At 43.5% G+C, this 16,646-nt stretch overlaps 1 pseudogene; it reads right to left on the reverse strand.

Moving 5' to 3' along the window:
* Window positions 1-1,940: 1,940 nt before the first annotated feature.
* LOC115142345 (lipid transferase CIDEC-like) lies at window positions 1,941-16,166 on the reverse strand (annotated as a pseudogene).
* Window positions 16,167-16,646: the final 480 nt, after the last annotated feature.

The raw sequence follows: 16,646 nt of genomic DNA on the forward strand, positions 1-16,646 counted from the left end.
ACCCCACACATGAAGGGTCTCAGGATGCTTTACTGTTGGCATGACACAGGACTGATGGTAGCGCTCACCTTGTCTTCTCCGGACAAGCTTTTTTCCGGATGCCCTAACAATCGGAAAGGGGATTCGTCAGAGAAAATGACTTTACCCCAGTCCTCAGCAATCCAATCCCTGTACCTTTTGCAGAATATCAGTCTGTCCCTGATGTTTTTCCTGGAGAGAAGTGGCTTGTTTGCTGCCCTTCTTGACACCAGGCCATCCTCCAAAAGTCTTTGCCTCACTGTGCGTACAGATGCACTCACACCTGCCTGCTGCCATTACCGAGCAAGCTCTGTACTGGTGGTGCCCTGATCCCGCAGCTGAATCAACTTTAGGAGACGGTCCTGGCGCTTGCTGGACTTTCCTGAGCGCCCTGAAGCCTTCTTCACAACAATTGAACCGCTCTCTTTGAAGTTCTTGACGGTACGATAAAATGTTGATTTAGGTGCAATCTTACTGGCAGCAATATCCTTGCCTGTGAAGCCCTTTTTGTGCAAAGCAATGATGACGGCACGTGTTTCCTTGCAGGTAAACATGGCTGACAGTGGAAGAACAATGATTCCAAGCACCACCCTCCTTGTGAAGCTTCCAGTCTGTTATTCGAACTCAATCAGCATGACAGAGTGGTCTCCACCCTTGTCCTCGTCAACACTCACACCTGTGTTAACGAGAGATCAACTGACATGATGTCAGCTGGTCCTTTTGTGGCAGGGCTAAAATGCATTGGAAATTATTTTGGGGGGTTCAGTTCATTTGCATGGCAAAGAGGGACTTTGCAATTAATTGCAATTCATCTGATCATTCTTCATTTCATTCTGGAGTTTATACAAATTGCCATCATACAAACTGAGGCAGCAGACTTTGTGAAAATTAATATTTGTGTCATTCTCAAAACTTTCGGCTACGACTGTACATTTGGCTGCAACAGTACACAGAAACCATCCATGTGAACACATTTTTGCATGGTTTATATTCAAAATACTTGTTTCCATTAACCACAATCGCATTAAGATATGTCAGCTGGATGGAATTGGGTTAGAGAGGCCCTCTACATGTTACTGTGGCCATCTCTCTCGCTCCACAGAACAATGCAAACAAACCAGCCTCATGGAGCATTCGGTAAATGCTTGTGAAGTGGCCACTTACTGTACCAACTGATCGTGTGTATGTGTGTGTCTATAGGGGAGAGAGGAGGCTTCATCAATAGAACAAATAGCAAAAGGATTATGAAAATGTGAGGAAGAGAGTCTGAAGTGTCTGGGTTTGTAGTTACATCCGTTCCTTTCTATTGCTTTCATGACTCGCATCAAATAACCCTGAAAGGAAACAATTATTGACCACTTGAATATTGGAATAGTCTTTTTTTGTGTGAGTAACATCAAGTGCTACGATGATCAGAGCAGTAGCCACTAGTTTTACATCGGAGTGTCTGAAGTCAATGGAGAGAAATAATGAGACGCATGAAGTCGGGCAGGTTGGCTAGAATGTTCCAAAATTTGTTTGAAGTAAATTACACCATTTTCCTTGAGATGGTAGAGGGAGAGTGGGCCTATTGTTGGTGCTACTGCTGCCAAAAGCATCATCTTCTCTGTGTGTCTATGTAATGGCTCATTTCCTTGGCCCCCTCAGCCCCCTACAGCTGGATGCCATTCCCTGGCCCTCTCCCACCCCCTGGCAAGCCAAAGAAGGATGGGCTCCAGCTGGCAGGACAGGACAGGCTGGGGGACAATTAGAGGAGTGTGGGTGAGACAACCATACCTTATGCCAATTAGTGTGCCTTGAGCCAGTCAGACATGTCATCCATAATGACCTCCAACACTGTGGAGCCAGGTGGGATTGTGTGTGCATGCACACATGTCTATATTGAATGGGGAATAAAGTCACTCAAAAAGGTTGATAATCATATGATTTATTTTTGCTTATTAATATGAATATCAGTTGAAAGTATAGTCCAGAAGCAGTCACTGCAATAGAAAAGTAGGCATTTTCTTGTGGGGTGTTGCAGGCCATATACACAAACATATGTAACAAAGCACAAGTGACTGCAGCCAGGTATTTACATAGTGTGGGACAACATAGCATTTCCTATCCCAAAAGTCAATCTAGAGGAGTGACCTAACCAAAAGGTGTGTACCTGCCGCAGTAACCATGACATCATCAGAGTGATGCAACACTGTGTACCCATTTTTTTTTAGCACAGTCAATTCCCTGTTTGAATATCCATCCTTTCTGCCTTTCTCCCTTCCATGAAATGACCACTAATCTGCCATGACTGGACAAGCTATGTGGTGGAACTTTCTATTTCACCTGCACAATCAACTTAGATGGGGATTATTAGGGAGAAGGGAAGGATGCAAGTTAATAGTATTGGAATAGGTCAAACAACAGTCTTGCCCATCACAGCAGTCCAGCCCATCAGGATGCTCTGTTGTTGTTTGACCTTGCCTTCCTGTGGCAGTGGTGGCAGACCCCTGTCTGCCCGGTCATCCTCGTCCAGGAGCTGCTCGATGTAGCAGGAGCAGCCCAGGAGGACGTGGCCTGTGGCCTGCATGGAGAACAGGGTCCATCTCAGAGCCTCCCTACAGGAAAAGGGAAACAGATGCAAGACAGACAGACACTAATACCTGGACTGTAGATCAGTGATCAGACAGGTGAGGGGCAAACCGATAGACATAAGCATATAGTAAGGCAAATGGAGAAACACCAACAAATTAGTGGCCTCCAGAGTCAGACAGATGGGAATCACAGTGTGATTAATGGTGCAGGGATGGAGATCCTTGATCTCTCCTAGTTTAGATAAAACTTCCATTCTCTTTCCACTGACTTTTTATAGAGAACAATACAAGCAGAAAATAAAGGAGCCTAGAAAACATTATTTGTCGATTTTGCACAATTTAAATCCTCGCTGTCACAACCGCTCAGCTAAAACCGAAAATCGGCAGCGCTCAGTATGGATGACATAATCCTCCCAAATTAATCTGAACATATCAATAACCTCCTCCTACGTCTAACCGTCACACCTCTCTGTGTACACACATAAACAGACAGTGACACACACTTACAGATCACTCACTTTCAGCATCTTCTTGGCAGCGTAGCAGCGCACATCGTAGGAGACAGAATAGATGCCATAAAGGGTGGCCTTCACATTCTGACAGCCAAAGAAATCCTGAGGGTTGTTCTTGTACAGGTCAAAGGTTATTTTAGCCACATCTTTCCTTGCCTGGGGTTTGAGCTCATTTTGCATTCTGCGAAGAGTGTTCTGGGAGCAGAAATATTGAGATGGGGAGAGAAAGAGAAACAAAAGCAAATCAATTTCCCCCAGGAATTAGGTCTGGTCTCCAACAGCTTATTTTCGATGGGAAACTCAAATTGGGTGTGAAGGAAAACTGCATTGATAATCTCATATACTGGCTGTCAAACTAAAATAAATGAATGCAAGACTAGTTAGATCCCCCATGCACACACCCCTCCACCCAAGGGCTTCAGTCATCTGCAAAAGAACATAACGAGCATTAGAATCCAGATGAATTCATTCTGAACGGTGGATGGACAACGGGAGATTAAATGGCATTATGTTAATGAGAGACGCTCAGCATGACAGGAGCCAAGTAAACACACAGGGTGATGCCATTCAGGTGGCAGCTCATCATTTAATGAATATGAGAATTACCTGCTTTGGATAAACAAACACCACTCAACTCTTGCTCAAATGGTACTTTTATTATACCCACAATTGTAGAGGTAACTAAATGAGGGGTTTATGATTTATCATATACACTGACTAGCCAGTGTATTAGTTACACCCATCTAAACTCAGCAAAAAAAGAAACATCCCTTTTTCAGGACCCTGTCTTTCAAAGATAATTTGTAAAAATCGAAATAACTTCACAGATCTTCATTGTAAATGGTTTAAACACGGTTTCCCATGCTTGTTCAATGAACCATAAACAATTCAGGAACATGCACCTGTGGAACGGTCATTAAGACACTAACAGCTTACAGACGTTAGGCAACTAAGGTCACAGTTATGAAAACTTAGGACACTAAAGAGGACTTTCTACGGAGTCTGAAAAACACCAAAAGAAAGATGCTCAGGGTTCCTGCTCATCTGCGTGAACATACCTTAGGCATGCTGCATGGAGACATGAGGACTGTAGATGTGGCCAGGGCAATAAATTGCAATGTCTGTACTGTGAGACGCCTAACACAGCGCTACAGGGAGACAGGATGGACAGTTGATCGTCCTCGCAGTGGCAGACCACACGTAACAACACCTGCACAGAATCAGAATTGGTACATCACACCTCCGGGACGGGTACAGGATGACAACTGCCCGAGTTACACCAGGAACGCACAATCCCTCCATCAGTGCTCAGACTCTCAGCCTATTGCCTATGGGCACAAACCCACCGTCGCTGAACCAGACAGGACTGGCAAAAAGTGCTCTTCACTGACGAGTCGCGGGTTTTGTCTCACCAGGGGTGATGGTCGGATTTGCGTTTATCGTCGAAGGAATGAGCATTACATCAAGGCCTTTACTCCACAACAGGATCGATTTGGAGGTGGAGGGTCTGTCATGGTCTGGGGCGGTGTGTCACAGCATCATTGGACTGAGCTTGTTGTCAATGCAGGCAATCTCAACGCTGTGCGTTACAGGGAAGACATCCTCCTCCCTCATGTGGTACCCTTCCTGCAGCCTCATCCTGATATTACCCTCCAGCATGACAATGTCACCAGCCATACTGCTCGTTCTGTGCTTGATTTCCTGCAAGACAGGAATGTCAGTGTTTGCCATGGCCAACAAAGAGCCCGGATCTCAATCCCATTGAGCACGTCTGGGACCTGTTGGATCGGAGGGTGAGGTCTAGGGCCATTCCCCCAGAAATGTCCGAGAACTTGCAGGTGCCTTGGTGGAAGAGTGGGGTAACATCTCACAGCAAGAACTGGCAAATCTGGTACAGTCCACGAGGAGGAAATGCACTGCAGTACTTAATGCAACTGGTGGCCACACCAGATACTGACTGTTACTTTTGATTTTGACACCCCTGGGATTCGTCAGACCAGGCGATGTTTTTCCACTCCTCAATTGTCCAGTGTTGATGATTGCATGCCTACTTGAGCCACTTCTTATTGTTTTTAGCTGACGGGAATAGAACCTGGTGTTTACTGCAATAGCCCATCCATGACAAGGATCTTCACCGTTATTTGTCTGTTTGTGGCCCGCCTGTTAGCTTGCACAATTCGTGACATTTTCCTTCGACCTCTCATCAAAGAGCGGTTTTGCCCACAGGACTGCGCTGACTGAATATTTTTAGATTGTCTCGCCATTCTTGGTAAACCCTAGAAACTGTCGTGTGTGAAAAGCCCAGGAGGGCGACCGTTTCTGAGACACTGGATCTGGCATGCCTGGCACCGACAAACATACCAAGCTCAAGTCGAATAGGTTACTAGTTTTGCGCATTCTAACATTCAATCTAACAGTAACAATGCCTTGGTGCCTGTCTGCATGCTTTATACAGCAAGTCATGGCCACGAGACTCACTGTCTACAGGAGCGATCCATTTTCGTGAACGGGGTGGTGTACCTAATAAACTGACAGGTGAGTATGTCAGACAATTTCCCTCAACTCTTCGCCCAGAATAAGAATGCTTTTGCATTTATCTGAACGGAATCATTTCTGATGTGCAATATGGGAGTAGATTCTCTCTTTTGTTCCATCTTATCTAAACGACTCTTAGTTCTAGTAGCAATATTGACTAGGACGTTAGCCCATATGGTGAAATTGACAACGTTGTAGGCTGTGTCTAGTGGTTAGTGGTTATGGTATGAAGGATTGGCTTGGAAAGGATTTTTTCTCGTCTGGTCACAGACAGCTGTTGTGTTGTGCACTGAAGTCCATAAGCGAAGGGAAAAGGTAAGTTGAGGAGAGTGCGTAGATGTGAGAAGGAATTATATAATGAGCAAAGTGATGATGCTGTTTATATGTGGCTGCTATGAAAGCGAACTGTATGTGTGATTGATTCATAATTTTTCAGTTGAAAATAGTTTCTTAAACGGAAGCAAATGGAACAAAAACAGGGATAAACCTACTTAAATGTGTCCAATAGAAACTCTGGTCTGCAACTGTTAGGACTAATGTCTACACCCTAGATCAGCTAGACGCAGGCAAGATTGTATTGAAAGTGTCACTATTTGTCATCTTGATTACTCTAATTTGTTTCTCAACCTGTGCACCTACTGTAAATGACGAGGTGCTCATGTCTCCATCCTAACAATGGGAGTTTTGGTACCAAGGGCGGGGAAGCAGGTGACATGTTTAACTCTGCATATTATGCCAATCAAAACACATAGGGCTCATTCTGGACAGATTCTCTATGTTATGAATTTTAAATTCGTAGGCTATGTTGTAGCAACCTCATGATGGGTATTTACATAGGGAACATTTGAGTATTATGTAATAGGCAAAACCTATTAATGTTACATTGAGCTGGGTGAATGGAATATAAATGACAGTCATCCAATATGCTGTAATATAAATAAGGCCATATAATAAAAATGTCCAATCTAATCTCAAAATGGTGCCAACCGCCCCTGATATACACACACTACAAACCGCCATCAATAAAAGACAATACTGTGGAATCATTTTCATCGACCTGGCCAAGGCTTTCGACTCTGTCAATCATCGCATTCTTATCGGCAAACTCAACAGCCTTGGTTTCTCAATTGACCGCCTCGCCTGGTTCACCAACTACTTCTCAGAGTTCAGTGTGTCAAATCGGAGGGCCTGTTGTCCGGACCTCTGGCAGTCTCTATGGGGGTGCCGCAGGGTTCAATTCTTGGGCCGACTCTTTTCTCTGTACATATCAATGATGTCGCTCTTGCTGCTGGTGATTCTCTGATTCCCCTCTACGCAGACGACACCATTCTGTATACTTCTGGCTCTTCTTTGGACACTGTGTTAACAAACCTCCAGACAAGCTTCAATGCCATACAACACTCCATCCATGGCCTCCAATTGTTCTTAAATGCTAGTAAAACTAAATGCATGCTTTTCAACCAATCACTGCCCGCACCCGCCTGCCCGACTAGCATCACTACTCTCGAAGGTTCTGACTTAGAATATGTGGACAAAAACAAATACCTAGGTATCTGGTTAGACTGTAAACTCTCCTTCCAGATTCACATTAAGCATCTCCAATCCAAAATTAAATCTAGAATCCGCTTCCTATTTCGCAATAAAGCATCCTTCACTCACGCTGCTAAACATACCCTTGTAAAACTGACCATCCTACCGATCCTTGACGGCGATGTAATTTACAAAATAGCCTCCAACACTCTACTCAGCAAATTGGATGTAGTCTATCACAGTGCCATCCATTTTGTCACCAAAGCCCCATATACTACCCACCACTGTGACCTGTATGCTCTCGTTGGCTGGCCCTCGCTTCATATTCGTCAACAAACCCACTGGCTCCAGGTCATCTATAAGTATTTGCTATGTAAAGCCCCACCTTATCTCAGCTCACTGGCCACCATAACAACACCCACCAGAAGCACACGCTCCAGCAGGTATATTTCACTGGTCACCCCCAAAGCCAACTCCACCTTTGGCCGCCTTTCCTTCAAGTTCTCTGCTGCCAATGACTGGAACAAATTGCAAAAATCACTGAAACTGGAGACTCATATCTCCCTCACTAACTTTAAGCATCAGCTGTCAGAGCAGCTTACCGATCATTGCACCTGTACATAGCCCATCTGTAAATAGCCCACCCAACTACCTCATCCCTATATTGTTATTTATTTTTGCTCTTTTGCACCCCAGTATCTCTACTTGCTCATCATCTTCTTCACATTTATCACTCCAGTGTAAATGCTAAATTGTAATAATTTCGCCAATATGGCCTATTTATTGCCTCCCTTATCTTACGGCATTTGCACACACTGTATATAGATTTTTCTATTGTGTTATTGACTGTACGTTTGTTTATCCCATGTGTAACTGTGTTGTTTGTGTCGCACTACTTTGCTTTATCTTGGCCAGGTCGCAGTTGTAAATGATAACCAGGTAGGCCAGTTGAAGACAAGTTAACTAAAGGTAACAAAAAAACATTGACACTCCCACACACATTCACTACAGACGCACGAGCATACTGACAAAATATTACACACACACACACTTTTATTTTCTGCCGCTACTCTGTTCTTTATTTGACTACTATTATTCATCCTGATGCCTAGTCACTTTACCTTGCCTTCATATACACATCTACCTCAGATACCTTGTACCTCTACACATTGACCTGGTATTAGTACTCCCTGTATAGATCTCCATTCTTGGGTATTTTATTTTATTCCTTGTGTCACTTTATTTTTAAACTTGCATCGTTGGGAAGGGCTTGTAAGCAAGCATTTCACGGTATTGTCTACACCAGTTGTATTCGGTGAATGTGACAAATAAAATGTGATGATAATACACAGAAGTGAGGTCTCTTCTCCATTCTAACTGGGTGACCCGGTGTAATGGCACCACCTAGTGGATTCTGGGAAGAAGGCTCAGAGGTTATATATACAGTACAGTGTCTTTGGAAAGTATTCAGACCTTCACTTTTTCACATTTTCTTAGGTTACAGCCTTAATCTAATAATTGATTAAATTGTTCTCTTCCCTCAATAATCTACACACAATGTAGAAAATAGTAAAAATAAAGAAAAACCCTGGAATGAGTAGGTGTGTCCAAACATTTGACTGGTACTGTATACACACAGTGCCATCGGGAAAGTATTCAGACCCCTTGACTTTTCCACATTGTTACGTTACAGCCTCGTGCTAAATAAAATAAATAAAATAAAAAATTCTTAGCAATCTACACACAATTCCCCCTTCATGACAAAGTTAAATTAGATTTTTAGACATTTTAGCAAACGTATTAAACATAACAGAAATACCTTATTTACATAAGTATTCAGATCCTTTGCCATGAGAATCAAAATTGAGCTTAGGTGCATCCTCTTTCCATTGATCACACTGATGTTTCCTGACCCCTCCTGTCTCAGCCTCCAGTATTTATGCTGCTGTAGTTTATGTGTCGGGGGGCTAGGGTCAGTTTGTTATATCTGGAGTACTTCTCCTGTCCTATTCGGTGTCCTGTGTGAATTTAAGTGTGCTCTCTCAAATTCTCTCTTTCTCTCTTTCTTTCTCTCTCTCGGAGGACCTGAGCCCTAGGACCATGCCTCAGGACTACCTGACATGATGACTCCTTGCTGTCCCGTCCACCTGGCCATGCTGCTGCTCCAGTTTAAATTATTCTGCCTTATTATTATTGGACCATGCTGGTCATTTATGAACATTTGAACATCTTGGCCATGTTCTGTTATAATCTCCACCCGGCACAGCCTGAAGAGGACTGGCCACCCCACATAGCCTGGTTCCTCTCTAGGTTTCTTCCTAGGTTTTGGCCTTTCTAGGGAGTTTTTCCTAGCCACCATGCTTCTACACCTGCATTGCTTGCTGTTTGGGGTTTTAGGCTGGGTTTCTGTACAGCACTTTGAGATATCAGCTGATGTACGAAGGGCTATATAAATACATTTGATTTGATTTGATGTTTCTACAACTTGATTGGATTCCACCTGTGGTAAATTCAATTGATTGGACATGATTTGGAAAGGAACACACGTCTATATAAGGTCCCACAGTTGACAGTGCATGTCAGAGCAAAAACCAAGCCATGAGGTCAAAGGAATTGTCCGTAGAGCTCCGAGACAGGATTGTGGGAGACTAGTCTGGATCGAGGCAAAGTTGAACGGAGCACAGAGAGATCCTTGATGAAAACCTGCTCCAGAGCACTCAGGACCTCAGACTGGGACGAAGGTTCACCTTCCAACAGAACAACAACCCTAAGAACACACCCAAGACAATGCAGGAGTGGCTTCAGGACAAGTCTCTGAATGTCCTTGAGTGTCCCAGCCAGAGCCCAGACTTGAACATCTCTGGAGAGACCTGAAAAGCTGTGCAGCGATGCTCCCCATCCAACCTGACAGAGCTTGAGGATCTGCAGAGAATGGGAGAAATTCCCCAAATGCAGGTGTGCCAAGCTTGTAGTGTCATACCCAAGAGGAATCAAGGCTGTAATCGCTGCTAAATGTGCTTCAACAAAGTACTGAGTAAAGGTTCTGAATATTTATGTAAATGTGTTATTTATTTTTTATACATCTTCTACATTTGCAAACATTTCTAGAAACTTGTTTTTGCTTTGTCATTATGGGGTATTGTGTGTAGATCGAGAATTTTTAAATTTTTTAGAATAAGGCTGTAACGTAACAAAATAAGCTATGTCAGATGCCTCAGGACATTCAAGGCCATCTTACATCAAATCTAGTACTGTATATACAAACTATTTCATTTAGGCCTATTATTTACCCCCCCACCCCCCAAAAAAAGTGTTAAAAAACAAACAAACATTGAACTTCAATCAATTTTAAAATAATGGGCGGGTTCTGGCATGTGTCACTTCGCACAGATACCATATGCAGTAAACAGTAGCTATCGCTGTGTGGGCTAGGCTACGCAGTGTAGGCTACTCACCATTAACTAGCAAAGACTCAATAGCCAAAAATAAATCCAATTGCCATTTTGAAGAGACTGTAGGACACCTGCGTTACCATTTGACAGGTCAAACTCCCCACCTACCACTCTTCTCTCTTATTAAATGTGTACTCGTTCTCAAGCACCCTCTTCCTTCTCTTCCTTGTTGAGTAGGTCTCGTAGCCCGTTAGCCATGATTCCCTTTCAATGTTGCGGTCAGCGCTGGTGACCCGGAAGAGCTTAGGCCGACGAGACCTGACAAGGAGCTGCTGGGTCATGGAGGCACTGGCTGACACACTGGCTGTCACACACCTGGTGGAGACACATGCAAACACAAAAACTGTCAAATGTATTGGAAAATTATGCTGATCTTGACTCTAAATGTGGTCCTCTGTAGCTCAGTTGGTAAAGCATGGCACTTGCTACACCAGGATAGTGCGCTCAGAAAAAACTGTTCCAAAAGGGTTTGGTTCCAGATGGCGCGGTCTTCTGTTCAGGCTCCGTAGACGTGCACATCGCTCACGAGTATACTACTAGCCAATGTCCAGCCTCTTGACAACAAGGTAGATGAAATTCGAGAAAGGGTTGCCTTCCAGAGAGACATCAGAGGCTGTAACATGGCTCTCTCTCTCACTGTTTCACAGAAACATGGCTCTCTCGGGATATGTTGTCGGAATCGGTCCAGCCACCGGGCTTCTCCATGCATCGTGACGACAGAGATAAACACCTCTCTGCGAAAAGGAAGGGCGGGTGTGTATGCTTTACGATTAACAACTCATGGTGTGATCATAACAACACACAGGAACTCAAGTCCTTCTGCTCACCCGACCTAGAATTCCTCACAATCAAATGCCGGCCATTCTACCAACAAAGAGAATTCTAGTCAGCTGTGTACATCCCCCCTCAAGCAAACACCAAGTACTTCACTCGACTTTATGTAAACTGGAAACTATATACCCCGAGGCTGCATTTATTGTAACTGGGCATTTTAACAAAGCAAATTTGAGATCAATGTTACCTCAATGTTATCATCAGATTGATTTAGCGACACGTATTGGCTAATACTCTCGACCACTTCTACTCTAACTTCCGCGATGTATGCAAAGCCCTCCCCCGCCCTCCCTTCGGCAAATACGACCACAACGCTCATGCCGGCTTATAGGCAGAAACTCAAACAGGATGTACCAGTGACGAGAACCATTCAACGCTGGACTGACAAATCGAAGCCACACTCCAAGATTGTTTTGATCACGCGGACTGGGATATGTTCCAGAGAATGATATTGATCTATACGCTGACTCGGTGAGTGAGTTTATAAATAAGTGCATTGGAGATGTTGTAACCACTGTGACTATTAAAACCTACCCAAACCAGAAACTGTGTATGGATGTCAGCATTCGAAAAAAAACTGAAATCGGGATCCTCCGCATTTAACCATGGGAAGATGGTAACAAAGTCTGCGGCCCCCCCTCTTCTTCTCAGTGGCTGACGTGAGTAAAACATTTAAACATGTTAACCCTCGCAAGGCTGCTGGCCCAGACGTCATCCTTAGCCGCCTCATCAGAGCATGTGCAGACCAGCTGGCTGGTGTGTTTACGGACATATTTAAATCGCTCCCTATCGCAGTCTGTTGTCCTCAGATGCTTCAAGATGGCTACCATTGTTCCTGTACCCAAGAAGGCAAAGATACCTGAACTAAATGACTACCGCCCTGTAGCCCTCACTTCCATCACCATGGTGCTTTGAGGAGGCTAGTCAAAGATCATATCACCGCCACCTTACCGGCCACCCTAGACCCACTTCAGTTTGCATACCACCCCAACAGGTCCACAGATGATGCAATCGCCATCGCACTGCTCACTGCCCTATCCCATCTGCGGCATCAGGCACTTACTTGGAGAGAAAAGCAGAGGACAGGAGACTCAGGGACTTCATGGCATTATCCATCCTTTGGATCCACTGCTACCAGGATCCACCGCTAACAGCACCTGGGGATGAACAGGGAACAATTCACCAATGTAGTCTTTACACTGCAGTTACAATAACATCAGCAGCAGTGAAGGCTACCATCACACTGACTGAACACAATACTGGGGATCTTTTTACAAATATTTAAAACACTTGTATGAGAGAAACATGACTGACAAAGACAAGCAAACCATAATTACAGCTCCAAACAGCAATATTTCTGGATAGAAAAGGCAACCCTTGACAGCCCACTAACAGACAGAATATACGTCTTGTCACATACAATAGACACTTGAAATATCAGTATCCTAATGTATCCGACCACAGACAACACTTCATTATAATAGTCTCGTGACTGTCTGTCCAAAAGGAATACATTTTTACAAAAATAATGTATGGTAATTATTAACTATATACACACAATTAAATAAAAACGGTGCTAATGAAATCCATTTAACATTCATACAGTCACAGCTATAAAGTTCTGTCATTAAATCTCTTGTCTACAGTCGTGGCCAAAAGTTTTGAGAATGACACAAATATACATTTTCACGAAGTCTGCTGCCTCAGTTTGTATGATGGCAATTTGCATATACTCCAGAATGTTATGAAGAGTGATCAGATGAAGTCCCTCTTTGCCATGAAAATGAACTGAACCCCCAAAAAACATTTCCACTGCATTTCAGCCCGGCCACAAAAGGACCAGCTGACATCATGTCAGTGATTCTCTCGTTAACACAGGTGTGAGTGTTGACGAGGACAAGGCTGGAGATCGCTCTGTCATGTTGATTGAGTTCAAATAACAGAATGGAAGCTTCAAAATGAGGGTGGTGCTTGGAATCATTGTTCTTCCCCTGTCAACCATGGTTACCTGCAAGTAAACACGTGCCATCACCATTGCTTTGCACAAAAAGGGCTTCACAGGCAAGGATATTGCTGGAGTAAGATTGCACCTAAATCAACCATTTATTGGATCATCAAGAACTTCAAGGAGAGCGGTTCAATTGTTGTGAAGAAGGCTTCAGGGCGCCTAAGAAAGTCCAGCAAGTACCAGGACCGTCTCCTAAAGTTGATTCAGCTGCGGGATCGGGGCACCACCAGTACAGAGCTTGCTCAGGAATGGCAGCAGGCAGGTGTGAGAGTGAGCCGAAGACTTTTGGAGAATGGCCTGGTGTCAAGAAGGACAGCAAAGAAGCCACTTCTCTCCAGGAAAAACATTAGGGACAGACTGATATTCTGCAAAAGGTACAGGAATTGGACTGCTGAGGACTGGGATAAAGTCATTTTCTCTGACGAAACCCCTTTCCGATTGTTTGGGGCACCGGAAAAAAGCTTGTCCAGGGAAGACAAGGTGAGCACTACCATCAGTCCTGTGTCATGCCAACAGTAAAGCATCCTGAGACCATTCATGTGTGGGGTTGCTTCTCAGCCAAGGGAGTGGGCTCACTCACAATTTTGCCTAAGAACATAACCATGAATAAAGAATGGTACTAACACATCCTCCGAGAGCAACTTCTCCCAACCATCCAGGAACAGTTTGGTGACGAGCAGTACCTTTTCCAGCATGATGGAGCACCTTGCCATAAGGCAAAAGTGATAACTAAGTGGCTCGGGGAACAAAACATCAATATTTTGGATCCATGGCCAGGAAACTCCCCAGACCTTAATCCCATTGAGAACTTGTGGTCAATCCTCAAAGAGGCGGTTGAGAAACAAAACCCCACAAATTCTGACAAACTCCAAGCATTGATTATGCAAGAATGGGCTGCCATCAGTCAGGATGTGGCCCAGAAGTTAATTGACAGCACGCCAGGGAGGATTGCAGAGGTCTTGAAAAAGAAGGGTCAACACTGCAAATATTGACTCTTTGCATCAACTTCATGTAATTGTCAATAAAAGCCTTTGACACTTATGAAACGCTTGTAATTATACCTCAGAATTCCATGGTAACATCTGACAAAAATATCTAAAGACACTGAAGCAGCAAACTTTGTGGAAATTAATATTTGTGTCATTCTCAAATCTTTTGGCCACGACTGTATATTGAGTTTTTGGTTACCATTTTGCCACGCTTCTCCGTCTCTGTGAAACACAGGTCCAATTTCTGATCATTTAATAATCGACGGATCTTTGATTTCACCGTCTCTTTTTTTGCTCCCTCTCTTTCCTACATCACTGGTTCTTTTACTTTTGTTTTAATCTGTCGACTGTATACAGTCAGTTATATTCAGCAACTCTCTCAAACTACCAAAAATAAAATGTAATAAATCCCAGTGCTGAATCAATAGATGGCAATAGTAGTGGGCCTACTGATGTCAGTCCAACCGTGGTGTTGTTATCTGACCGATGTCTCATACACATCCCTTTAATAACACATCATAGAGTGGGAGTGCCCTGCCTTTTAACTTTATCAGACGATCCACATTGCACAACCAGGATTATATTCACACCCCTGATCATTGATCTGACCAGGCCTGAGCAAAAAATGTATCATCTTCAACTGAGAATAGCAGCACACTAGACACGCCCACCTTGGCTTTCACGTGTTACAGAATTGAAAAAATACATTTCACAGAGCACAGTGTCAAAACCTCCTGCAGTCCTTTAGTTTGGTGAGAATTTACTCTTTCACAATTTATTCTCTGTTGCCAGTTATTTCACACACTGTCTGTGACCCTCTTGCTTTGACACACATAAATGCCCCACAGCAATACAGAGCATTGACAAGCTCTCTGGACCACAGGAACATTAACAACATACACACTCAAATGAAAAACACAATTCAACTGCATCTCAAATCTAAAAGAGAAGCAAACCACACACCCACCCACACCCCCTCTGGGAGCCAGCCAAATAAGGAAAGTGCATAAACAGATTAAGGACAGAGGGATAAAATGCTTAAATGCACTACTGTTTATGCAGTCACAACTCACACCTCATCACGCAAGATTGAGGCGCATTATTAAACACAGTGGCATTACAGGATCATCTTCACTATTAACCCTGACTCAGTAATACTGCTAGGGTAAATCGGATCAACCTCACAGTACCAGGTTACCACTTGCCTTCTTGCAGAGGGTCAACAATAGGTCAAGTGCCAGGGTCAGGACAAGTCAGAGCTCGATGATGTAAGCTACAGTACATTAGAACGTGTGCAAATGGCATCATGGTTGTGTGCAAATGCACAATAAGACACATTTAATTATATACACACACAAGGTCAAACTCAGAACAATGTCCAGTACATTCATGTTTCAACTCACACCGTGTCCTAGTCACATAAAGTGGCAATGCCTTCAGTCGAGTAGGCAAAGCCACGCACATTTATTTACACAGAATAAACTAAACATCCCTTGTTTGTCACAAATGTTGAATACAATTATATTTTAACTTACTCTGTCGATTGATTGTCTGTGGTGTTGGTCAATCAGCTGGTTGAACATTTTGTCAAACTATGCGCAGAAATGTATTATTAAACGGACTTCAAAACGCGGGTCTATGTGTGTGGCAATCAAAATGTTTGCTCATGACCGAAGGCACTTGGACAAGACGCGGAGTACACGCAAGCATACTAACAGGTGTTTACATGGTTTTTCCCATGTGCCAGGTCAACGTCAGTAGCAGCATTCTAAAAAGTCGGGTCAACAATACTTTTCTGTGTATATTTTGTCTTAAATTTTGAGATTCTGAGGTGACCAAGCAAACAGACAATCGGTAGAGTAATTTTATTCAACATTTTGGCTTATAAAAAAGGTACAATTGCACGGTTTTGCAGTGGCTTGTTTCAGACTGTATACCAGTCAAAGTCTGATTTATTAACTGTGGTGAAGTTAGCTTTATATTAAAGATTCGGATTTTGCTCTTCAATACCTCAACTGAACATGACAGGATGATGGAAATGTCATATTCTAAATCAGCTGACGATAACGAACAAGTTATTCCCCTTGTTTTTCCAATTCCGTGCTATATTTACTTTTTGGAGGGGAAATGTAGCGTAAACGTTGCGCTCCTAGTGTTAAAGGGCCATCTTAAAACTGCAACGCCTACGATTGCAT

This window comes from Oncorhynchus nerka, linkage group LG15 (assembly GCF_034236695.1).
Source record: "Oncorhynchus nerka isolate Pitt River linkage group LG15, Oner_Uvic_2.0, whole genome shotgun sequence".
In the NCBI taxonomy this organism is placed as follows: Eukaryota; Metazoa; Chordata; class Actinopteri; order Salmoniformes; family Salmonidae; genus Oncorhynchus; species Oncorhynchus nerka.